We start from the raw sequence: 27158 nt of genomic DNA, 5'->3' as shown, positions 1-27158 counted from the left end.
TGCTTATGAGATTTGAGAATGGCAATGTGTATGGATTGTTAAGGGTTTATTATATGCGTTCAGGGCATTGAAACTGTGATCAAATTTGTAAAAATTGGTATAAATAATGTGAAATGGGTCAGGCAGTGTTTGATATCCCAGCGATTAAACTTTTCACTGGTGGCTGTGAGCATTATAAGGGACAAAGATTACGATTTGTTAAAGGAAACTGATGACCATTTGGAAGGAAAGAGAAACTGAAAATCAATTAATATGAGCTTTTCCAGATTGGTTTTGAGTAAGGACTTCATTCTGCGCATCATTTGATCATTCAGAAAAAAAACGAACAATTTAATGGCATGAAGGTACTATGGTTTTTATAGGGTGGCCCTGAAATAAAAGTTCAAGTAATTGAATAAGTATGTTAGCTTTTTTGATGACAATGTTTGAGTATTTAATGAAATATTCTATTTCCTGCCATCTGGATTTCCAGGGCTTCAAACTGTCTAATTACCAGCAGGGGATTGACCTAGGATCTGAACTTCAATCCATGTTTCCTATTTTAATGCAGTATGCATCAGATGTTAGTAATTTTATCTAAAGGAAATGTACTTGGTCTTATCTTTCTAACATATATTTATGTAAAAAGAATGAACATTTCCTTCTGATCTACCTGTATTTGAGTATGGATTCACCAGTTTTATGATTATTTCAGTTAAAAATTCAGGGGATAGAATGAAATCGTCTGTAACATGTTGAATATAGGAGTTCAGTGATTGAGATTTGGGGTGAAGGCACAAGATGTGAATAGGTTTATGATAGTACCTGGTCCTCCTTATCTCGAATCCTTGGGTGCCTTTGTTAGAACTTAAATAATAGTCCCAAGGAAACTAAATCCATATCAGGTAGATCCAGTTGTATGACTCACCTATGTTCGGTGGTAGGTGCATTAACGCATTAAACACATTTGTCAGAACATTATCAGGTGGAAGGGGTTGTTCTTTTATAGGCTACCAAAGTAATTGTTCAATGTGGACATAGGAACGTATATACATGTACATGTGTGGAAGTCCAACTGAGCTTTATAAACAGACTGCCTTCAGATTGTTACTTACATGTATATTGATAAATTACCTGAGAATATCATCAACATTTATGAATCAGAATTTCTTCACAAATGCCTTTTCATAGATGATGTCATACCCTGAACACTAATCCCCTGAAACTCCCCCCAGTCTATAACCCCACCCACTTATCCCATCTTTTACCCCCAGCACCCGACCCCATTTATCTGGATTTCAATTCGCAGTTTGGACATATATTACCCTGATTATCTGTGATAATAAAGACACAGGCAGCTTAAAGTAGATTAAAACCAATGTATTTCTAAGGTATCTTTTAGTATCCCAGCTAAAAGGAAACCAGTCAAACATTGCACCTAAGTGTAAATTAGAAGGTTGCCTGTTGTAGATGTAGGCCTAATTATCTCCTTCAAGTCTGTGCCAAGTACTTGTTTGTAGTTGTACACGCAGAGCTACCAGCTAATGTAGGACAAAATAATAGGTGGATTTCTACAGGTGTTTATTAGAATACCAGAAGTTCATGGTTGAATGTTAAATCTAAATCGTCTTAAATTTTATGATTTTTAGGATTTTCTCATGTGTATATCCACCCATAAAACTAATTTACCTTACATCTTAACACAAGGTAACCCAGAGGGTCTTCGGGGTTGCTGAGTTGCTCCAACCATGGACCTAGTTGGTCCATGATCCAACAGTGTCCAAAATATGATTGAATGGCCCTGTCTGAATTCTACTTCATGCTTTAAAATTACTTTATTTTTTCCTCCTTGCTTCTACCTACTTGTCTCTCTCATTTTCCTTTATAGTGCCTTAAACATGCTGATCGGGGGGGGGGGGCAGTCAAATTTATTGCTGTACACACGCGTGGCCAAATTATTTCCAAACATTCCCTAAACAAGTTTTTCTCTGTGTGCAAAATAACCCCCTAAACAAGTTTTTCGCGGGCTTTACACATTTTGGCCCCTAAACAAGTTGTTGCCAGAATATGACCCCTAAACAATTTTTTTTACTTGCTAAAATGACCATGATAAATGTTTTCCCCATTTCTAAAGGTCGTTGTTGACAATCAGAAAGAACCTGAACACTTTTCAGAAATGAGGATCGAGGAAAAAGTCTTGGAAAAAGCTTGGGGATACCCTAAACACGTTTGGCTATTCTTAAAAAAAGCTTTGGAAAAAACATACCCTAAATACGTTTTACCCTGCGATTGACCATTGACCAGTCTTTGAAAGCCACCTTTTTTTGGATACCCTTAACGAGTGCACGTGTGGCCTGCGTCCGTGTTTTTTTGGGGGGTCACGCATGTGTACAGCAATATATTTGACTGCCATTAATGGCGTTAAGATTGCCAATTGAAATTTTATTTTATGATTATCCCTGGAATTAGAATGACTTAATTGGTTCATGTGTAATTTTTTTAAGCTAGGTGAATATCCCATTCTTACACACAAATAACCATTCATTGAAAATGAGATTTCAGAATAATAAACTGAATATCCTAGTTCAAATATTGTGTCTGCATGACATTCTACCCATGTACCAGTAAAACCCAATGAATTTCTATGGAGAATGTCCTGCACTTTTACAATATTCAAGTAGATCTCCTTCGTCATATACACCTATACAACCTTGTACTGTTCATGTAGGAACCTGTAAATCTATGATGATCTAAAATGGTTTTGTGATAATCTGATCTCTTTCTTCAGACTGGTCAATCCCTGTTCTAACACTTTCTCAAGGGTCTTAGAATCCTCTTTGTGGTGTGGCTTGGATAAACTAGTAGCCTTATTTGCCTTCTTAGTGCAGTCTCTTTGACGGAGGAAACCGAGGGGAGAAACTGGTGATTGGAGAAATCTTTTCTGTCAATGTTTAAATTCTGGCTTACAGGGTCCATGTTTCATTTTTTTCACAGGTTTGTGTTTGCATCGCTAAATGGTGCCAGACTTTCAAGCAGGACACCTTTTCGGCTTGTTGGAATTTGATAAGTGAGTAGGCTACTCTGCTCATTCTCTTTATGATCTGATAGCATTGTCTCCACACTATGGATTTGTGAAGAGTTTGTTGGTTGTTTGAAAGCTTGCAATCTTCTTAAGAAACCCTCTCATCTAGAATGCTTTCACAACACAAGAAGTACACTTTTGAGATGAATAACTTTTAAAGTAAGATTTGCTGATGGTAAAATGTTCTGAGGGATGCTGGAGAACAATAAGAAATAAACAGAATAAAGGAAGATGGATAAGGTGGAAAAGTAGAGTCCTGTTTAATATAAGATGTAGGCCCTAGATGGAAAAATGAAAGGAGGGAGGGGAAAATGTTTTAGTAAAGAGAATTTGCTCTAGATCTTAGACCTCAGGGAAACTGAAGTAGTGTTATCTGCCCATCTCTGTATGTGACTTACAACCATGCAGATCACATGATTCTTTCAAAGATTTATATCAGGTTTGAAATAGAAGAAGACAGAAAGACATGGAAAGACATGCCACCTTTTCCCCCAGGTCCTTGTTCAGTCTTTGCAAACTTGCAATAGATCTCTACTACCATGGACCTACAACTGTACTACAATGGTGCTGTAATTTACTCTACAAAACCTATTCCAACAAGGATAGCTCTGTTAGTTGCACTGTGATCACATAAAAGATAATATTACTGTTGGGGAGGAATCGTCTCATATGTTCCCTAATCCTAGTTATTTGTTTGACCAATTATGGCTAAGAGTCTTGACAAGGTTAAGTTTCTAGGGGGAGCTTTGTGGCAACCTTGTTCAAGTTCCATGTCATTAACACCCAACATGGTCTCAGACAATACAAAACAAGTGGGACATTTGTGTACTTAGCTTTTAGAGTTTCTATAGGAGCAATTTTGGAAAATCAAATTTGCAAATGAGATTAAGGTTTGAACTTTCCAAGCAGCAGGTCTTGGACTATGGTATTCCATTTCTACATCAAGAGTCTGCAGTGATGTCGAAAAAAGGAATTTTATGTCTGATGCAATGCATAGACAGGCATTTAAAAAAATCTGATTTTTTAAAAGTGATGTGGAAGAAAGTGCAAATCATTGTATCCAATCATCAAATAATAATAAAAAAGTAAAATAGTGCAGCACAAGGTCCCATATTCCAAACTTGAGTTTGAAACACGGTTCAAAATTATGGTTTCTCACTGGATAGCCAAATGTGATGCAAATCTCCAAAAGTAGAGGTTCAATTCATCAGCACATATTGACAGCCAAATAATTCTTCAGTCTGGGAATAATTGCTGGATAAGTATTCTTCTCATTAAAGTTTGGGAAAGAACACAGTTAACAAGAAATGCACAATATTTAGATTTTGACATTTCAGTAGCCCATAATTTTAACACAGATTAAGGCTGTAGTATACATCAAACCTTACTTCAGAATGAGTACTGGCAAATTTGTTTTTAGAGACACCATAGACTGTAGGTCGATAGTTACTGTAGAATCAGATAGGAGTTGGCACGTTAAAAGTAGAGTATGCATTTTCAATGAAATGGTAAGAGAGATTACACATTTATTAAGTTTTATCATCATTAAAAGACTCGCCGCAACATTATCTTTGGTTAGTCTGCTTACAGTAAATACCCATTATCTCTTAATCTTCCCAGTAAATATGTCTTATACCAATCTGACAGCAGATTAAGGGGTTTTTAGTTGTCTTTTTAATCGCAATGACTGAATTGGAATGAACCTTCAAACGGGATCATGTCTGAACCAAGGATGCATTTTGTTAAAGCATCACATGTCATTTAATTCAATAAAGCCACTTTTGTTATATATCAGATAATAGGTACTTTGAACTGGTTTTAATATTGTTATCCTATTGTACAAGTTGTATTAAAAGAACATCAACAAGAGGATCTTCTTTGAAGAAAGAAGACATTTATATTACTTTATATACGTTTTTTAGTATGAATTATTGCAGGATTACATATAAGTCAAATTGATATTCTGGATAATAGATGAGATGCAGTTGATATAGACAATCTATTCCACAATTTGTACATTGATCATCATCATCATCACTTATTCATGCCAGCATTTTCACGCCTACAGAGGGATACTGACTCTTGCATCAGGATGACACTCTCTCTTTCCAATCCTTTCCGTCTTGAGCTTGGTCTATGTTCAGACCAACTTTCTTCATCATATCTTTCCATGTAATCTTTGTTCTTCCCTTTCCTTTAATACAATTTATTTTTTGATCCCATGCTCTTTTCATCCTCATCTTCCCTCCTCAACATGTGGGTCGTCCATCTCAAAACACTTCTCTTTACCACTTTCACAACAGTTTCTTCCAAACCCAAGTTTGCAATAGACTTATAGTTATGACCAAATATGTCTGGGGGCCCCGTAACACAAAGCTTAGCAATGATCATATAAAAACAGTTCTTCTATGATCATTGCTCAGCTTTGTGTTATGGCATGGGCGATGGGCCCCCGGGATCAGTTGGCTGTAAATATTTATAGAACATTGCTTCTTTCTGTTAAAAATGTCATAATTCAAGATAATCAGTTTGGAAATGGCTTTCATTTTTATCTTCAGAATACATTTTTTCGGGTATAGGGTGCATCACACCACCCCCATATTACACAAGATTTCAAATGAGAACTTAGCATTTCTAAATATTCAGCCAACTATAAATTTTATTGACATCATCTTATAAAATGTCCAATCATTGATGTCCTCATATATTTATTTCAGGATTTTCATAGATAGTGATCCTCTGAACAGACACGGTGGACTTTGCACAAGATCAGCTATCAAGATCCAAAAGAGATTTGAAAGACGGACGTCACTGACTAAAGGTATGACCAAGTGAACTCGTTAGCAAAGCCCGGCTTTCACAAAACCCGATATAACTAGCAAGTTACAAGCCTGCTGTTACAAGTTACTGAAATCTTGCCATTTCATTTGCCAAGAGCACAATAGTCATGATAGTAATAGAACTTTAGGATTTGCTTGGCCTACTATTATGAAATGGGGAACTATTCTCATTCAGATATACATGTACAGGTATGTATAAGAGAGAAGGTAGTAATGACATTGTTCTGTATGGCCTAAAACTGGTGGAGCAGTTTCATAACTTAAGTTTCTACTCTTGGTAAACAAAGCTTTGTTGTTATTATTATTTATCATCAAAATTGAATAAAATGAGATTATCTGGTTTAATCAGGTTAATTCCAAAGTTCCAAAATTTTGTCATCAGGGAAATTATTATTTGGGGGATAAATTCCAGTTGAATGCTCCACTCAATAAGTCATTGCAAACTCTGAGCCCAAAGAAAAAAGAACTATAATGGGACTGAACAGACATGAACTGGAAGAAGGGCTTCAAAATAATTAGTCTTTCATTGTCCTGCCCAGTCAATCATGGGGGTTTCGATCAAAATTTGTCTGAATCAAACTGCATAATACTCCCGACTTAGCAGATATTATGCATCATTAAGCCCTTTTAAAAAGCACTTTTGTCCTCTTAAAAAGCACCTTTGTCCCTTTTCTTTTGATGGATTACAAAGTTTCGCCACAAGATTCTGACTGATTTCAGTCCAAATTGTCTTCTTCACCAATGAGCAGCCAAGCAGTGACTTGAGGAATCAAGTTCTATTCTTATCCAGTGGCCTGCCAAGTTTGTTTTTACTTTTATTGTTGGTGTTTTCATCCACTCAAGGATTATCTGGCTATGCATACATTGAAACAATCATTTCGAGAGATAAAAGAATGAATTTTTAAATGTCTCATAGTAATTTTTTGTTGTTTGTTAATAATTTTTTTTTGTTTTGAAGTCCTCCCAATGCACTGGTGAATCCTCAAGTTAAATTCATCATCTGTGGCACTTTGTATATGTCACAGTAACCACAATTAGTTCAAGGAAAATGTTAGATGTTATAACCCAATTGCTTGCAAAGTTATAGTGAGCATACAGACCGGGGTTTGTATCTGCTTTTGTTTTCAACTGATGAGAGGGCTTAGGTTGCTAAGGTTGAGAGAAAAAAGTAGATAACCTTCATTTTATAATGAGTTTGGAATTGGGACGTGTTCTGATCAAAGACATCGCTAATAACCACAATTGTAATGAAATATGCTATGTATTTGTAGAACTGTCCACAATACCCCCCTTGCCCCAGCTGTGTGTACCCAAGACTGGCCACAATCTATTAATGGTGCCCCTGACCTGAGGGGATATGTTTACATTTAGTAGTATATATGTTTATAATGATCTCTGTTTTTAGAGTCGAAATTTGCTCCTTTGACAGTAGCGTCTGCTGTTAAAAAGTTCCAGAAGACATCTGCTCACATTCTAAACTTTCCCGAAACTTGGAAACCATGAAAGCTTTATGAATGACAAACGATTTGTTAAAACATAACAGTATAAAATGATCATATCATTTATAATATGAACAGAACAAATGATTTTGATATCATATGGTAAACAACTCATTTAGACATTAGACATCTTTAAATGTTATCAGATTAAAGTTTCAGCAACCTTCCAAATCACATTTCTTCTGTGCCCAAGGAAAGCAGGTTCAAAGTTATCTGAATTCTTTTTTTGGAGCCAATTGATGCATAGCGTTCCATTAGCTAAAAATAATGTTCTCAATGGAAAGATGTGTGAGGATGCCTCTAGTTCTTTGTTATGTACCAGCGTTTTTCCTCTCAATGTAACTCTCTTGACAGACTGCCAAGTGCTAGAAGGGATACATATCTATCATGCATCCACAGAATGTTAACAATGTCACAGAAACATTCCAAAATACATGAATGAATTTGTAGTGCCTCTTTAGTTGAACTTGGCTCAGGTATCAGGTTGTTGTAAACCACATCACGATCTTCCCCACTCTAGATCAGCAGTAGATTCTTAACAAGCTCTGTGATCTTTGGGGGAAGTTCCAACAGGGAGAATTACAACTTTCTCACCGGTAGGTGGGGTCCCCATAGCAACTGTGGTGCCATTGGTGGAGGGAAGTTTCCAGAAATTACAGGGGGCCAATTAGGGAGGGGCTTGCATTAAGTGGTCTGTGGGATCAAAGAAGACATGCCATGGAGATTTCACTTTTTTGTCAGCAAGTTACTGGATCATTTTTTTTACTAAATTTCCTCTTGGCGTTTCTTCAAGACATGTGAGTGACCAATGGATTTTCGTCAGTAAGATTTTCTTTTTCAATGTGCAGCATTACCGGTGTGTTTAGAATGTATTTTATTTACATCAATTATGGCCAGGTTGTCATTTGAACTGTGTAGTAAACGGGTAATGTATTGTAATGTCACAAACATTCATTCGCATGGAAAATGATATTAAATAGTTTCTCAACCAACCAGAATGTCTTCTAATTGCAGTGTTTGCTAATGGTTCCAGTAATTGGCTCTAACCCACATGATAATTGTGTAGTACAATGAATCTTATTAGAACCATCACTATACCTAACAAAAATCTGTGACATCGCTTAGGTACTCCACATGTATGACGTACATGTAGATGCATGCATACAGTTCCCATTCTACCTTTTGCATTTAGAAACAGGGATTTGTAACTTGCTTCGCACATTAAGTACACTTTAATCAAATAATACGAAAATTGGGCATTTCATGGACATTTGATAGAAATTATTTCTTTTACACTTTTTCTCCAGTAAATTTTCTAAAACGTTAGACATGTTATAAGACTGACAGGTGACACAGGTCTGATAGCTGAAACCTTGCTCTATTGCGTTATGCATGCAAGGTATGTAAACCCATTCCTTACAGTTTGTGCTGGTGAGGGGAACTCCTGTAAACATTAGTTAGTATAGATGCACTACTTTATGAAGGCAACAAAAACCAACCCATCTTTCTTCCCCACTTAATACTGCCCTTGGGGAATCGATGCTTCCCAAATCGGAAATATTCAATGATATCAAAGGCACTTTGTAGTTCCAATACTGTGAATGACAACTTCTACTATACCCATGAACCTCGATGCGTAAAGAAACAGATTTCACAGCTCGCCTCTCCCTTTGTGCATGGGAAGAAAACGGTTGTGATTTCTGCCACCAAAAATAACAATTTCTTGTGAGATTTTTTGTTTGAGGAAGCCCCGGTGTATGACTTGCTGCGGTATGCAGTATTTGATCAACTATTGGCAATTTATCCCCCTGTGGTTATGAACTATGGTTTGAGTGATTTCTGGGGTACATTAGTCCTCAATTTCAAGGATTAAATCAATAATATTATTCTGACATGTAACTGTTGTAAAACCTTGAACATTGCAATTTGTGCATACGAGAAAAAGCCTGTATTAAAGTCTTACCTTCTCTGAAGTACATGTAAGTTGGATACTGTCATAAATTAGTATTGGCTCAATGGGTTATTGTGAATTGATGTCATGTAGCAAAATCATTTGGTGTAAGCCCTAATAAGATACTTTTCTGTCTAACACCAACACAATGTTTGTTACGGGTAGCTGTTACCATGGAGGGGACAGGTCATGAAAGAAAAAAAAGAGGCTGGTTAATTTTTCATTTTATCCTTCACATGTTAGTGATTTTAAATTATTATCTTTATCTGGAGTGTCAATTGATTTTGATATCGTATTAATTTTCAATAATTTTTAATTCTTTTTCAATCATTCCTCGTCCCCTTGTATGGGTATAGAATTATATGTTTGGAGATTAAAGGCAGTATAACATAGAATGGTTCAACCAGGGAAGTGTAACACTTCCCTGGTTCAAACATGGATGTGATTTGTTCGATTTGTCACACTCCAAAGACTTGGTGTGGGAGTCGGGATGTGTTTTGATTGTACTTCTGCATTTCACACACATTCACAATGTTTGTCTTCAATCTGTCCACATGCAGTCTAGAGGTTGATGTTAACTTTTATTAACAAAACTCAAGAAATTGTTGGGGTATGTTTTATTATTTATCTAGTAAATAAAGTTTCATTGTGTTTTGAGATTTATTTTATCTTCTGGTCAATGGTAATAAACGGTCTAAAGGTTAACTCTCTAAAAGTCACAAAAACTTTCCCCATAATAATAAATGGAAATCAGTATACCATATCCTCAAACCTCTGAATAATTTACAGTTCCTAAAAATGATCTGATAAGCAAGCATACAAACTATCATGTGTATGGATCAGGGACCACAGCATTATTTTCTATATTAATTATGCCTGTGGATAAGCCAGGGGCTGGGGCCCCACCCCCTCTCTTATAGGCCTAGATCTGCCTTTTATAGGCAAAGTGCACTCCAGGCCTATAAGGATACTTCTACCTGACAATATTTGTTATAAATATCAATCTGAAAATTATGAGGAAAAAAACTCCCAGGGTATGAAATCCATCATCTTAAAAATATATGCATTGAAATCACAGTGAAATCTATTGCGTAAGCAAAATAATGTGCCTATATAGTGAGTGTAAACATAAGGTAATAAGACAAAGCCTGGCGATAAATTGTTACAAAAAAAGAGAACAATTCGAGAAAAATATTGATGAAGGTTTGATGAAAATCCATCAAACAATACTTTTATTTTTTACGTCGTGCGAGCAGATACCCCATATACCATGCAATATAAACTCCAAAATGTTTTAATGGAACAAATGAATAGAGATATTCTTTTAAGGAAACGGCATTAACAAAAAAATCTATATTACACAATTTGAAATGATAATCTGTGACGTCACAAAATCAAAAGAGATTTCCATCAAATCTGCACCAGTAGCTTTCCTTTACTTTTCTGCTTCAATCAAAATCTACTTGTTAGACACGCCACCCTTCATCAAGATATATTTGGTTGCTCCCAAAGAGTACGGATTTCCTCTTGAAAGGTGAAATGGCAAAGCTTTTGAGGTTGCTTGTGGAAAAAAGGAAATAAATGAAATATTGGTATCAATAAGAACGTGTCAAAATATAAGTAATCTTGACTGACGGGTTTAATAACATCGTTTTAATTCACCCGTGAAATCAAGCGTCCGAAAAGTAAACCAATTATGGGCGCATATGACAAAAGCCTCGGCATATCCTGCCTGTACCAAACACCAATCATTTGTCATCGAAAATATGATCAATATTTATCCGACAACGTCTTCCTTAGTTTCACAAATAAAACTCATGTTGATAAAACGCTTCATATATAGCCCCGCAGGCTTTATGATATTTCTTAATGGTATCACTATCCTGTATATTAATCCTGTTTTTATGAACAGAGGCACGAAGAAGATGATAGTGCTGCTGTCAGCACTGTCGTGGTAATCTTTTCTGAAATTGTATTCTAATGATGTGATTTGAATCTTTTATGCATTTTGAGGTTGCATGGATAATCATTAAAATATGCGGAGAACAATCGTACAGAAATTGGTACCAAGAGCCTGAGGTGATACATATGAACAGGGATAACTTACAATTCTCTGGTATGAGGATGGATATTGAATACAATATACTTCTTTGGTATGAGCAAGAGCAATGTGGTTGTGTGCGCTACCCGCTTGTGTGATATCGGATATTTGTGGGTGAAATTTACTATTTACAGTGATATTGATTTTGTTTCCACTCTAATTATACTTGTTATATATAATACGAAACATTCACATGTAATATTTTCCTTGTTCATACGGCGCTCATATTAAATCATGATGAAACACTTCACGAAATAATATAATTTTCTTGAAACCTTCGCTAAAGCTATTTTATGTATGACATGAAAATACGAAGTTATGGACAGTCGCAAATGTATGACTTTGAAAATTCTGTCCCAAAGCTCGTAATACATTAATAATTAAATGTATATGACTTCGCATCTTTCCGAATACTTCAAAACACTTGACTAAGAAATCGATATATTTTAAGAGGGTGAATTGAAAAGAGTCAAGAGGCCCTTTGTTTCGTCATCAAATTGACGAGAAGATTACAAATGTAGGACGTACTTATTTCGAGTGTCTGACTATAATGGAATGAAAGTGGTTAAAGGTGAAAGAATCCTCGAGTGAAAGAGAATCCTTACCCATCAATATTTCACTCTTCAAGTGAGCAAGCATCTCACGATCAGAATTTAAACGGTATTATCACTGGGACAACATATTCGTGTATATACACTATTTTTCTCAAGTAGTTGACCCCCCCTCCCCCCAAAAAAAACCCCAAGACAGCCGAAATGTCAATCACCATGCGATGTTTTCGAGGGTCAAAATATGCTTCCTCTGAAATTGGGGGAAAATATATGTTTGTGCCCACTCAAGAATTTTCCCGTTCGCCATATAATATTCTTTCGGCAACTATTGATGTCACCATTCTTGACGTCATTTCATTTAGAAAGAAAAAATGCGAAAAGCTCAACTCATCTACGCACCTTCGGGGAAGGCAAGTAACTCGTTAATCGTCATTGCAGGGCCTATGTTGATTTCAGTTGTAGGGCCTTTTAGTTATTCGTAATTTCAGAGATTTTTTTGGTCTTCTCACTTCTAAACGACTGGAGGAGACTTGTATCGCAATTGATGTCGACGGTCAAATCCACAATTACCGTCTAGTTTAGTTCCTACCCGATTAGTTTCCCCGGTTTAATTTCTTCCTCACTGAGACTGTCCACACTCTTCTATCGTTGAGGATGTTTGAGACTTGTATGAGGATGGGAGGAAGGAGCTAGGGTAGTGCAAATGCAGGATAACTTGCAGTTCAAGTGCAGTTTGACTCTACATGTATATGCATATTGAGGGGGATTTTCAATTGTAGAGTGAGTCGGTACTCTACATCATGGCATTTTTACCGATTATAGGAATTCATGAATCCTCAAATAATGCATGCACAACGGTAAATAGGGAGATATTGCATAAAAAATAAACAAATGAATTTGTGACAAAGGAATGAAACATACTTTGTCAAGAACCCATTGGCAGCATAGTTTTCTATGTCAGGTAGATCCTAAGTGATTTGTTTAGAAAGAAAACAATAATTATGAAGAGCTGTATTCATGCATTTTCATTTATTCATATGTATGAGTACGTGTGTGTGTGTTTTTTTTCTTTACCTTTTGGAAAGGTTGTAAAGTTACTATATCCGAGGGTATTTGGAAATACTAGATATAGCTTCGGAAAGAAAAAAAACTCCCTTTTTTTAATCCGTCACGGTTTCAAGAAAAATTAAAGCATAGACTTCGATCTGTCGCCGCCTCAATCCTGCATCGCACAAAACCCTTTTTTCTGTTTACGACACGAATTTAGGTCTTAAGGTGAGATATATTTCCGAACCCCATTGTAACGTTTCTTAACTCATTATTTCAAGAGATAATTCGGAATAAAAGGTACATGGTCCACTGATGCGGCAAATACCCATTAAGAGATTAATGATGGGGCTCCTTTGTACATACTTAGAAGGGGATCAATGCTTTGATCTTTGACGTTCGAAACTTGAAGCATATCGCTACATATATACCCACCAACTTCAACATGTTTATTTTTTTCAAGCAGTTACGAACCAATGGCACCATCTCAAGTCATCAACTTCTCATACCTGGCCATTTTCCCGACCCATAATGCTAGTATGGACGAGTAATATAGACCCACTTGAATGATAACATGCTAATTAAGTACGCATATATTTATACCGCAATAATTATGTTACTTATAGCAAAACAGTTACCTTTTCTCTCAAAACATTTTAGTTTTTCTGTACAAATACAATTATGGGTCAATTTATTCTCTGTAGTATTGTGGATATCTAAAAACGTATATTTTAAGACTATGTATTTATAACACACAGTCAATGAGAGACCTCACACAGTTCACTCCCCCTTTCATAATGAAAGTCAGAATTAACGTTGACGAAGTTTGAGGTAACTGACTATATACTGGTAACTGATACTAGTAACGTCAACTTAACGGCAAATTGGGATATCGAATGAGAGTGATATGTATAAAAAAATATATTAAAAAGCGACTTGATTGTCCACATTCAGAAAAAACAAGCGAATTTTGTTAATATATTAGACGAGAAAGCTGTCAAATTTCCAAGATTCCTAGGTTTTCATGTTTTTCGTTTTATTTCGGTGACCACTAACGCCTTCTTCTTGGTCAATGGGGGAGAATCCGAATCTTTTCCTTATTTCCTTAAGGACACAGAAACTATTCATGTTTATTCTTAATCCCATATCGTATAAGCTCTGTACTTGTAGATCAAAATGTGGAATTCGGGTGGTATTTTTTTTCAATACACACACAAATCAATGAACTTCATATGGCTTCAGAATTTAGGGTTTTAAAACGTAACGGCCCTCAAATCGCCTAGAGAGGATGAGCTTTATATATCCTATACAATAGCAAAACAACAGCTTTTCGGCACCTTCAAAGCCGTTCTTTTTTCCTTTCAATTCGCAGGGATGAATTTCGTAAGCTCCCTAATGATGACGACCGGTTGTTCATTTATCGGTCTCCCAACCAATCGTTGATCTATGAAAACTGTCTAATCCCCATTCAAAAACGATTTCCAACCTCAAATCTACTGTTTAAGTTGCATTTTGCATATACATGTATATTGTAAATGCACTGAACATTACAGGGATGCGGCTTGAGGAACCTTTTCAAAATAATCTTCCACCTTTCTGAATATCGGCAATTTGAAGAAAATTTGATCTCCCTTTGTTCAAGAACTGAAGATTGGCAATTTTCAAGAGAGTCACAAATTGTTCAATTTAGCATGTTTAGAACGAAGCGCTCTTTTGTTGGTCCAAACCGCCTTTGAGGATGCAAGAGAAAATTCCTTGATCTGATGGCGAACTGACTAGGTTGTTATGACGGGAAAGATGGAATAGTATGTCGATAAATTTTGTGTTCTGGGTTAGGCCGATAAATCCCTGAACATCTGCAATTTTTTTTTGAAGGTGCATATTATTTTTTCCTTTTATTTTTCGTATCGTTTTAAAATACAGTTTTAATTGATTAAACAGCAACAATGCCATCGTCATCCCCAATTTTTTTTCGTTCACCGAGGCAAAGAAGTATGGAACTGTACAGCGATATACATTTATATCAGGAAGGATAACATTTTAAACTAAACTCGTTTCATTTCTTTTCCATTGTCTTGGTTTCTCAAACTATAAAGGTACCATGAATATTCGTTACAAGATGATTTCTTGAATATGTCACCATTTAGCAGTTTTCCCTCTCAAAGCCGATGCGTATCATAAACTGGTACGTGTCTGGATGATGATGTGCGTATTTCAATGATCATGATGATGATGATTTCTGAAGTGTTGGTTTTAAGTGGCTGTTTGAATAATTGGTAAGGATGTTTTCCAGACACAACATTGTTATCTTGTTATCCCACATGATCCACATTCCCACGCACTTGGCAAAGATGAGTTATACACTGATTATCCAATAACACAATGCTATGACTTATCTAAATCGTTGGCTCATGATCAGCGATGGGCCGTGTTAATTGAATTAAAAAAACAACAAACAAGTGCACACCTAGTCACCAATACCATTCCCACTTATTTAATTACAGGATAGAGAGTTCTGTCGACTAAATTGCTTGTTCACGGGCACGGCCGGGGATCGAACCCAAGACTTTCAAATGTCTAGTCAGGCGCCGTAGACCACACGGCCACGTCACCACCAATTCTGCTTGCGTGCTTTTGATCACAATAATCTTAATCGATATAACAGAAACGCGATTTAATCTTTATTAATACGCTCACATCACGTCCATTAAAAAGTAAGAAATTTTCACTATTCATTCATTCATTCATTATTTCCGCCCTACTTCTCACTAAAAATCAGAGACAGATCGGAAGATAGCGATCTTTTGATGTGATCGGGTTCAGACAGGGAATGCATTAGATATTTTTTTTCTCTTGCCATATGTCTTTTCGGTGCGCTCTCACATGTCTGAGGGATCGCGAAGTATCTATTTTGTATTTTGTCATGTCAAACGGGGTGTATGAAAATTTCCACAACAAAAGACAATGAAAATCTACTTTCACCTTGGGATCTACAGACAGAATCGAGACATGTTATTATTTGTTCATCCAGCTCAACAAAAAGTATTTTCACTCCGTACTGGAAGTCTTATTATTATTCCCAAAATATAATGGAAAGAAACCCTGTTTGATAGGGCTAAACCATAATATATTTCTTTCTCCCGGTATGTGAATTTTGCCAGACCGCGGATGTTTTTAAAGAGAGACCTTCCCGATGGCAATTAAAAACATGATAACCTATTAAATGTTTCATGTAAAGGCAGCCGAAAGGGCTTGTAACTCCCCCGTGAAGGGCACATGTATAGTGCCCAATTTTTAACGAGTGCTCGTATATAAGTCTAAAACAAACTTCCTAAGGCCTTTAAACATTTCATTAATTCTGGTAAACAGTATATTGTCCTTGATTCGAGAAGGCCCCTGCTCCGTATTTAGACCAGGAAAATGGGACGACGCTTAGGACTACATGCCTTAATTAATGGACCATGTTCCGCGCATAGAGTTTTGAAGTCCTGTGACCGTTTTAGTTTTTGATAACGAAAGAACAATATTTGGACAGGTCATTTTATCTGCTTCCTGAAATATTTTGTTAATATTTGTATTTTCAAAAAAAAATGTTTTATCGACGGAAAGTAATTATTTTGATGGGAAAGGAAAAATGCCTAAAGATTTCCCGTATTTTTTAATTTTCTGAATTTTTTTTTATTTCAATCCAAATATCCAGAAACTCAACGGAAATGTCCCTGAACTTATGTTAACCTCTAAAACATTTTCGAAAATTATAACATTTCCAAATCGCATTAAATAACAATTCCTTTATGATTACCTACATGAAAACATGAAAATATTTTGTCCACGATATCGTGATTTTTGTAAAATCATGAGCTAATATCAAATCAAAATGAACCCGCCACCTCCTCAGCTGTTTTTTTTTTTTGGAGTTTGATTATTTTTTTTTAGTTCATTGACGTTAGAGAAAAACCTTGTTCCCAGCAGATCACGACAGACATTATCTGAGTCAGCACGGCTTGCCAAATACAGTCAAATAGGGGGGGGGGGGGGTGAAGGAGAAGGGGCGCCATCCTATCAATAGTAAAGGGTTTGCGGGTCTACTTGAACGTGATAAGATAAACCCATGCTAACATCGACCATACCCTTGACGTGAATACACTATAAATCAAGGCATTTAACGTCATTTTTATGACCCAACAACCAAACCAAAATCAACTTGGCCCACAGATAAAGAGCTATTATTTTCCTTACTGTTATTTTGGCTTCTTCGCGATGGAGGAACGCATCGTTCTTTAAGGGGTGCTTATGTACATGAAATAGGTTTATGGATTTTTGCGGCACTGAACTGTTTAGTATAGGATGAAGTAACGTGAATTATTTTCGAATAGCCTTTCGCGACAGTTTGGAAGTGATTGTAGAATTGAAAACGAGGAGTTTCATCTAGCTGTAATTTACCTAAGCCGGTGGAGATGGTGTAGAAAGATAGGAATAAAAATGAAATGCAAAGTATAATGTGAGATTGCTCTGATGCCGGGAGCGAGAGAAGACATGCGACAGAGCATCTTTAATATCGATTTTCTTCCTAGTCATTTAGGATGATAGTGGGAAGTGGTATGTAAGCCTGTCACATTAAAAAAATATCCAGTGCTTGAATCATAGATTCTTACTCTTTCAGCATGTTCAGTTGCTCTGTTTCTTGCAGATAGTTCAGTTAATACACTCCATATTTTTCGTTCATCATGTCTTTAGTGGTTTCAAATAGGGAAACAGTTCTGAGAGGAGAAAGAACCGAACTTCTGGCGAAGATAATATGGGACGATTGCGATCATCTCTCTACCAGTATGTGCACGTTTGACAAACATTATCTCTGAAAAAGATTGTTCATTCAATACAAGATGCAAATAATTGCTCGGCAGTTAAAATTGGACACCCATGAGAATATTTTCCGTGTCATCTCACGATAAGCGCGCTTTATCTGGCCCATCGTGCTAAAATAGCATGAACTATAAAATAGATCGACTCTGGCCCAATTTTTAAAACAAATATTTGGCCAGAACGTACTCTTTATTCCCCCAGACACCCTCCCACACTCCCCTAACCCAACCCACACTCACCAGTGTTGTAGAAGACGGATTGTTAGCGGTATTTTCATGTGGATGAACAAAGTTGCTTCCCCGAAATCAATCTCAGTTATCATGTATAGGAGGGAGGGGGACTTAAAGGTCAAGTCCACCTCAGAAAAATGTTGATTTGAATCAATAAAGAAAAATCAGACAAGCACAATGCTGAAGATTTCATCAAATTCGGATGTAAAATAAGAAAGTTATGACATTTCAAAGTTTCGCTTATTTTTAACAAAATAGTTATATGAACGAGCCAGTTACATCCAAATGAGAGAGTTGATGATGTCACTCACTCACTATTTCTTTTGTTTTTTATTGTTTGAATTATACAATTTTTCAATTTTTACGAATTTGACGATTGGGACCTACTTGCCTGAAGCACAAAATGTTAAAATAATTGAATTCCACGTGTTCAGGGAGGAATGAAACTTCATTTCACATGGCAGTGACGAGAAAATCAAAATATTTCATATTTCAAACAATAAAAAACAAAAGAAATAGTGAGTGAATGACATCATCGACTCTCTCATTTGGATGTAGCTGGCTCGTTCATATAACTGTTTTTGTGAAATGTAGCGAAACTTTGAAATGTCATAACTTTCTTATTTTACATCCGATTTTGATGAAATTTTCAGTGTTATGCTTGTTGAATTTTTCTCTTTTTATTCAAATCAAGTTTTTGTTGGGGTGGACTTGTCCTTTAAAAAAGGGTTTAAATAACGATTTCATGTGCGTGTACCTACGACATTAACAAATTAATGAAATGTAGTTATGGCAGCATAATGAAGAGGACCTCTAGGACGTTAAATAGAGTGATCCATCTTTTCTTTGTTCAAGTGTTTATTAATCATAATATTTTGTACGTGTTATGTTTTGATTTTTATACGGTAAATAAACCAAACCAAAAGGCTGAACCATTCTTGCTATGAATGGGTGTATTTAATGACTTCAATTAAATATATTTACTTTACAATCTCCTCAACCAGACAACATCATAGGAGTAACAGAAATGTCGTTTTTTATGAATTCGTATTTCGTTTAAAAAAGAAGTGAACAATCTTGAAAATTACATATTGAAACTATGAAACACTGGAAATTTTGTCAGTGTTTGTGGTAGAAAACTGGAATCTGAAATATCAAGGAATACCTTTGAAGAGTCGGGTCACGTGATAAATTGAGCTACGCATATTGATGGCCTTTTTCTGTTTCTTTCAATGTGTTCCTTTTTTCTTTATTTCGGGCATCGGTATGAATGATGCTCTTCAACGTTCAATGAATATATCTAAATTATTCCAATTATGGTGACGTCTAATCTTACATTGTCACCGATTTTAATACTCTACACTGTAAATTAATTTATTTCATGTGAATTATAATTAGCATTGTTTGCAAATTTCTATTCGATAATCATGATACGGCCCGTGATACGGTGAGATAAATGAGTAATGTAATTGCGCATTACCTTGATCTTGTCGATAGGCCACCTGTCGACTATCTAAGAATCCGAGAACATTTCCTGAGATAAGCACCAGTATGAATGCGAAATAAGATGTTCTGTATGCCATGGTTGTAAATCCAGTAGGGTAAAAATCCATTATTCGTAACGAAAATCTTGGATGAATTCGCATTTATAAATCCCGTTCGATGTTCGCGTTTTAGTCACTATTTTGCCACAGCAAATTCCATATCCATGCCTTCCCGTGTACCACCCTAGAGTGAAGTCGATAGCTCAAGCGTAATAGCGGTCGCTCCGGGTTTCGTGTTTTGCTCGTGCATTGATGGCTAGCTGGATTCAATGGGCGTGGCTTCGCGAAAGCGGTCGCGTGTACGACTTGCGCTCTCCTCTGTGATTGGCGGAAAGATATAGAATGGGCGTTGCTTTCTTAAGTCACCGGTCGATATGATCGTTCTCTGTCCTAGGCCCTGTAAACTCGCCGCATTTCTTTCTGGATTCTGGTGAGTAAACTTTCGTAGGTTCATTCATGTTTGCTAATTTCAAGAATAAAGAATATTGAAAAAAAGTGCGAATTTCATGTGAAACAAAAGTTTTTCACAAACATGGATATCTGTTATTACTTGCTTCTCCCTACCTTCTGGCTATAAACTAACGTTAGTGTTTAATTCATTGTAACAACACAGAAAGTGTTTTCACGACCTCTACAAAGCACTTCCCACTTTAGGGATTAACTGTAGCCCGAGATGAAACGGGTCTGACGATGATCGCCTGTTTGCCGAACCGCAAACTCCACCCCAATATGATTTTTTTTCTGAGGTTTTTGTTGAGGGAACATAATGACATAATGACGGCGGTTTTCAAACAGCCAGCTCTGAGAGTGACAGCATGAATGTTTTCCCGGGAATGTTGCATCCATAAACTGCTATTCACTGTCTTGTTTATCTTCTGTACTTCCTTGCTATCAAATTTGCCCTCTTTATCGCGGTATTTCAGTACAAATTGGTTGGTACCCTTTGCTTCCAGCGTATTTTCCTGTTTCCTCCCAACAACAAGGAAGCCATTTCTGATTTTCCGTTATTCTCTTTTTACTCCTTTTTTATTTGATAATGGCACTTTGTTTAAAAGTTATTATTTCAATGCTTCCCTAACAATCAGATCTTGGCCCCATGTCGTGAAGATTGTTTTTTTTCTCTGTCTCGTGTGCATATGTACGCGCGCTTTTCCGAGTCGGCGGCCGCGTTTTCAACATTAAAATCTTAACTAAGTTTAAGTTTTTGAAATGTCATAACTTTGAAAGTATGTGGATCGATTTCATGAAATTTGGACATGAGAGTAATCAAGTATCACCTATAATCTTTTTTTTTTAATTATGTATTTTATTGGTATTCAAAATCATATATCACCTATAATCTTGCATATGAGTTTCAGGTCAAGTGATCAAGGTCAAAGGTCATTGAACTTTGACCATTGTGTGATTAATATTGAGAAGTCATAAGTTTGTAAATATAAGGATCTGTTTCATTAAACCTGGACATCAAGTATCACTGATAATCTTTGTATGCTTTCAGGTCATGTGATCAAGGTCAAATGTCATTTAGGGTCAATAAACTTTGACCATGTGTTGGTTTCAAATTTCTTTTACATAAAACTTAGATAATATAAGTGATTTTTAATGTTGGAATTTTAGAATATAGAAATATGTAAATTTAAGGAAACTTATGTGAGGTTGTATTTTTTACATCACAAGTAACATGAAGTAGGCCTAACTAGTTTCTCATTTAAGATCAAACGTCATGTTAGGACTTATTGAGGTCAACGTACTTAGTATTTTATTAACAAATTATTATTTCATCCCTTTTTAAAGAATATTCATTTAATTTTTTTTTCAAAGTAAATACTGCTGTTATATTGAATTGTGTAATGCAGGAGAGAATTCCAGAGGGCAGGCGTTCCACTTGTTTGCAATGTTATTGGTTAGTAATATTCTTGGTTACCAAGGAATAAAATGGGGACTCGCCATCATTCATTAGGTAGACTGTAGTGTAGACCTACAAAATATTTGTCATGACAGGATGTCATTGTCTCGAACATTTCCTTGAAAGCAGTTTTGTTCTGTGAAATGTCACCAATAGGCATGGTACTTCAATTTGATTAATCTTTCTATATGATACATGCTATGCTTCCAATGTCACACAATAATTCAAATGTAATAAATGACTATGATAAAATGTGTGATAAGACAAGTTTGGATGAGAAGATGAAATGAGTGTATACCTATCAGCAATTTACCTCTGGAGCTCTCTCATGTACCAAAAAGCTTCTCAACCCGTTCACCACAAGATTAAAATATCCCCATAGGCCTTGTCCACGGCCCACCGATTCCTGTGGGCGACTGGTTAAAAAAACCAAAGTACAACATCCAACAGCCATCTTGAGTATGAGGATTAGAGGCAGAACATATTTCATTTATGACAGGAATTTAGGTGATGGAAGTTGTAAACAGCTTCACCCTTGTCCAGCTGCGGTGTGAAAAATGTCAACAATCCTGGCATGAAGAAGCAACTGGTTTGTAACGATGTGAGATCCACGGATCATGCCCCATAATTATTTGTCAGAGGGGTAGGCACATGGATTTGGAAAATTTGTAGAGGTTGATTAATCAATATGGAGTAAATGACCTTGTTGTATATTGGTGTTATGATATGTTTGTTAATGTCTGTAGAAGTTGGGGAATCCACTGAAAAGCATAGCTAAGAAAGCTGCAATATGCAAGAACTTTATGGAGACGTGATTGAAACAAAATAATTTTTAAAAATGATGCAAGTATGAAAACGAAAATTCTTTTTTATTCATCTTGTGAATCAGTTCTATGATGTCTTTCATGGTATTTTTCAAGTCTAAACTTCAAAAATAAAAATGTTTTCTGAGATTGTGGCATCTAAAATCTAGGTTCCACTTGTCATGTCTTAAGAACCATTTTATTTTGGAAAGTTTCATATCACTTATTTCCTAGGATTGAAATTAACACTATGAAATTAAAAGTAAACAACACTACCACTGAACCTAATTGGCAAATCTGAGGTCAGTATGATCAGCTCCTTTACACTTTCACCCAGAGACCATTAGGGATCAGATGTCTTAAGATTAAGAAATATCAAAGGAACTTTGGGAAAATGACCCTCAAATTTATGTTTATATAACTCTGGTCAATATGACCCCCTGCAAATAAACTAATATGAATTTTGTTCTTTAAATATTTGTAATTGGTCAATTGCCCCAAAGGGTCAGCAGTTCCAGCCATATAGTCCAGCAAACACTTATAAACCCTAACAGTCTTTGTTAACAAAGAGAAAAGCTATTGCTACCAGCCATTGTTTAAAAATAGCTATCAAGGTTATAAGTTACAAAGTGTTTTTAATTTCAACTGAATTATGGGAAATCAAAGTGCTTTTTTAATATTGTTTGGATCAAAGACTGAAGGAATTGAGAAAAGCAATGGCTGTAGGTATAGGATTATTAAAACTGATGACTTAAATCAGCACTGGTTTTGTTGTATAATGAGTGAAATAAGTAGTATTTCTCTTTTCTGTAATGGGATTTTTGTCAACAATAATGCTATACAAAACCTGATTTGATGTATATATAACTTTTGCTCCAACACTTAAGTTGAACTTAATCTATATTTAATAAAAAAATCAAGATGCTCCCTAAAATCCCTAAGTTTAAGGGGATCTGACATTGCAAACTTTGTACTTGTTAACATAGCATTTATTGCGGCATTGGTCTTTTTTTGGCATTGTCTCTTCAAGTCCTTCTTTTTGGAGTTTGATCTAGGTTCAAGAGCTCTAATTACTCCAATACTTTGGTGGATAGATACAGTGTATTTTTGTTTTGTGGTATCATGAACAGCCTCAGAAGATTTTTTTTTCATTTGAATGTGGGAAACACCCCCCACCACCACCAAAAAGGGAGAGAAAAGATGGTAAGCTGTAGATGTAGGACAAGAGATGGTGATGCAGGCTTTACATGTAAATGGGACAGGTAGAATGTGTGTGCGTGCATGTGTGCGGAGAGGAGAGAGATGTGTGGTAGGTCCATGGTTAGATGTGGTGTGGGTGTTTTGTGTGGGTGCCTCTGCATAACAGATTTGGGGGCTGTAAGTGTGATGCTAACCAAAATTATTAATCTGTATTGAAATGAAATAGCATAATGTAATCACTGAAAGAAGAGAACATGAACTGTTTATTGAAAGATGTATATTATGTAAATTTTTGAGGATGTGTGGGTGTGTGTATGGATGACTTGAGGCCATTTGAAATGTTTAAATCAGAGAGAGGGAGAAAGATATAAGAGAGGAGGGAGTGTGAGAGAGTGAGTGATCGAAGTAGAGAGAGAGAGTGTGTGTGTGTGTGTGGTGGGTGTTCTGTTTTCCTCTAAATCATTTATATAGCCATTTGATATTAATTATTATTAAAATGTATACATAGAGGGTTGGGGACTCAGTTAAGTAATTTCTTTTTTTTCCAGGTATAAAAGTATAAATTTAAGGAGTTTCATTCTGTCCTTATTTGCTTCAGTTCTTGGTAAAAATATATGTGCTTTTTTTGCATATCCTTGTTGATATGAAATGAAGATTTTTTTGTATCTATCTGCAGTTTATGTAATTCATTTGAATGAAATCCTTAAATGGGAATGAAACCTTTGGAACAAATAGACTTGTGTAGAAACAGAAAAATCAAAGAATAAGAATAAAGAAAGTTTGAGAAAAATCAGACAAATAGTGAGAAAGTTATGAGCATTTGAACATTGCAATCACTAATGCTATGGAGATCCACAGGATGTGTGATGTCACTGATGAACAACTTTCCCTTTGGTGGATTGTAAAATACCCTCAAAATGTCTCTTTTTGCTTTTTCTTATGATGAAACAAACTCTTTATCCATGATGTATTCTTAAAAATATGTATTACATGCCCTCATGTAGACAGAACACATGATTTATGGATAGATGTGGGAGGCAATTCTAGTGAAATATATACTTAAGTAATGGGGAGAGTTGTTCACAAGTGACATCACACATCTTTGTCGCATTGCCAATTTGCTATCTCCATAGCATTAGTGATCGCAATATTCAAATGCTCATAACTTTCTCATTATTGGTCCGATTTTTCTCGAACTTTCGTTGATCTATTTCTTTGATTTTTCTGTTTTCACACAAGCTATCTTGTTCCAATGGTTTCATTCTCCTTTAATAAAAACATGTTGAAAAAAAAGTGTATCATATATAGAGATAGAGAGAGACAGAGAGAGAGAAGGGGGGGGGGGATTTAAATAACCAAAATGGAAAGGAACAAACGGATAAGAATGAAATCAAGTGGATGAAGGCATATGTAACATATCCCTTTCTTCTTGCCAGGTGCTCTCGCAAAGTGAAGTTCATTGATTGATTGGATGAGTTCTTCCATTACATACACCTTGTTTTCCTATATTGTTGCAAACCAAATTGGAGTCAATATAAAGATCTGCACCTAGGGAATGACCATTGGCCCGTTCACACTGCCATTCTCTTATGCCTTTAATACAGGTTTAATATCTCTGAATAAATCAGTGGCAAAGTGAGCCAAATAATTTTAGGGGGTAGGTATGGCATAATGCATAAAATTAATTAAAATGTTGCAAGCGAGTGAAATGAGCGAGCAAAAATTTCCAACATTTTTATTATAAAATCCAAGTTTGTGATAGATTTTGACATAACATTAAAAAAATGATATATTTTACCCTTATCCCTTTCTTTTTTTTCCTTTTATATTTTTTATGGGGGGGAGCATGAGCATTCCCAAGTCCCCTCCCCCATCTGTACGTCAGTGGAATAAATTGCAACTCTTTTGGATTTGTACGTATTTCATGTCGCCAAAGACTTGCACCAATCATGTATTCATGTCATATTCTTCTTGATAAAATTTTGTTAGATAATGTATCAGTTTCACTCAGCTAACTTTGTTTTTAGTGTACTTGTGTCCCTTGGCAACGCGTTTATCTATATTTTCCATTCTCCACCCAGGTATAGTCAATGGGTACATGGTAGATAATAAATCCTTTAATGCTCAAGAAACATTGTTAGCTGTTAAATGCTATTATAGGCCTTAATGACACAAAGACACCTGACATAATTGAATCTTATGAAGGTTTTTTTCAGGCATTAAGTCCTCAAAAACCATTTTATTCAGTTAGTTTATATAATGTGATTATGGCCCCTTGTCAAATGTCAAAACTTGTTCTTTTACAGATTCTCACACTTTGTTTTAGACAAAATAATGTGGAATATGGGGAATTGTGCAAAGAAAATATGCAAAGTGCCGTTATGATATATGGAGTCCTGCTCAGAGACATGGCTGTAGACAAATAGTTTGAACACCACCAAACTTCCTTCTACTTGTTGAGAGTGGTGGAATGCATTTGACCATGAAAAAGTAGCATTAAGTTGATAGAGTGGGGTGAAGGTGACTGGTTTAGCCTACCTGTCTGCTGGAAGCAGGTGAATCAAGTTCAAACGGACAGATCAAACAAGTTTATAATTGTTTTTATACCTCTGTCTCCATGGTTACAAACAAGATTGTAAAATATTGAACTAAGAAGGGACCTTTTGGAAAGAGAAAAAAATAAAAGTTTACTGTGTTTCAGTTATTCAAGTTACTTGTTCTTAAATTTCTAAAGATAAATCTCAAAAGTGATTTCCTATTCATTTCATACAACTTTGTTCAAACTCGAACTTCAAAGATTTGAAGAAAAGAAATACCTGCAACTTATGTATTTCAGAAATGATTAAAATGAGTTATTATTTTGTAAGGTGAAAATTTTATAAGGAGGAGTTTAAGATACTTGCCCTTTTATGCAGAACAAGGAAACGTTTGTAATTTGTTTATTGAACGTCTTTTGGTGGAATTTCCTGGGCTTTTTTTACATGAAATATTAGCACTTGTCAATCATTCTGTCAGGTTGAGCAAACTTGGTGTGAATAGTCACTACAATTAAGGTTACTTTGCAAAGTGATCGCACTTTGTAAATTTGAAAGTTATTTTTTTCCAACTCACCTGTGACCTGTATGACATGGTAAATGGTGTGATTTACAAAGCTTTTTTGATCTCAATTTCGTGATTTCCTTCAATGTTGTATTCTTTCCTTCAAGGGGAATTTTTAGGTTAAAACGTAAGCAAAAATATGTAGGCCTGATTCTCTTTGTAATATTTTGCTCTTGCTTACTAAATAGGAGTTAGTACTGTAGACACCTTCAAAAATAAAAATCTACTGTTGCTTTTAAATGTCTTGGTGGTTCAAACCGCCTTGATCACAAAAATCTCTGTTAAATTTAGAGAAATTTTTCAGGTAAAAAAAATACCCGTAAATTATTTCTGCATTTGCACCACCTCAAAACATACCCTTCGGGATTAGTTCCTGAAGTTACGAGCATGCCCCACCAACTAATGTTGAAGTTTTCCCTGGGAAGTTTGAAACGGATAAATTACTTTGAATTCATTAGCCTTT

At 35.8% G+C, this 27158-nt stretch overlaps 1 protein-coding gene across 2 annotated transcripts in view; it reads left to right on the top strand.

The window, feature by feature from the left end:
* Nucleotides 1-2830: 2830 nt before the first annotated feature.
* LOC121407024 (ribosomal biogenesis factor-like) overlaps nucleotides 2831-27158 on the top strand; it is a 123256-nt gene continuing 98928 nt past the window's right edge. The window contains exons 1-2 of one of the 2 annotated variants that reach the window (XM_041597916.1): nucleotides 2831-3046; nucleotides 5779-5882. The gene's annotated coding sequence lies outside the window, so the exon portion shown is untranslated. Of the gene's footprint in view, nucleotides 3047-5778; nucleotides 5883-20029; nucleotides 20118-27158 lie in introns of those variants that run through there. The other variant, XM_041597917.1, reaches the window with a different exon arrangement.

The sequence above is a fragment of the Lytechinus variegatus genome, chromosome 2, assembly GCF_018143015.1.
Source record: "Lytechinus variegatus isolate NC3 chromosome 2, Lvar_3.0, whole genome shotgun sequence".
NCBI lineage: Eukaryota > Metazoa > Echinodermata > Echinoidea > Temnopleuroida > Toxopneustidae > Lytechinus > Lytechinus variegatus.
Note: the sequence above shows the minus strand (reverse complement) of the source record. Positions and strands in the feature narration are given on the sequence as shown.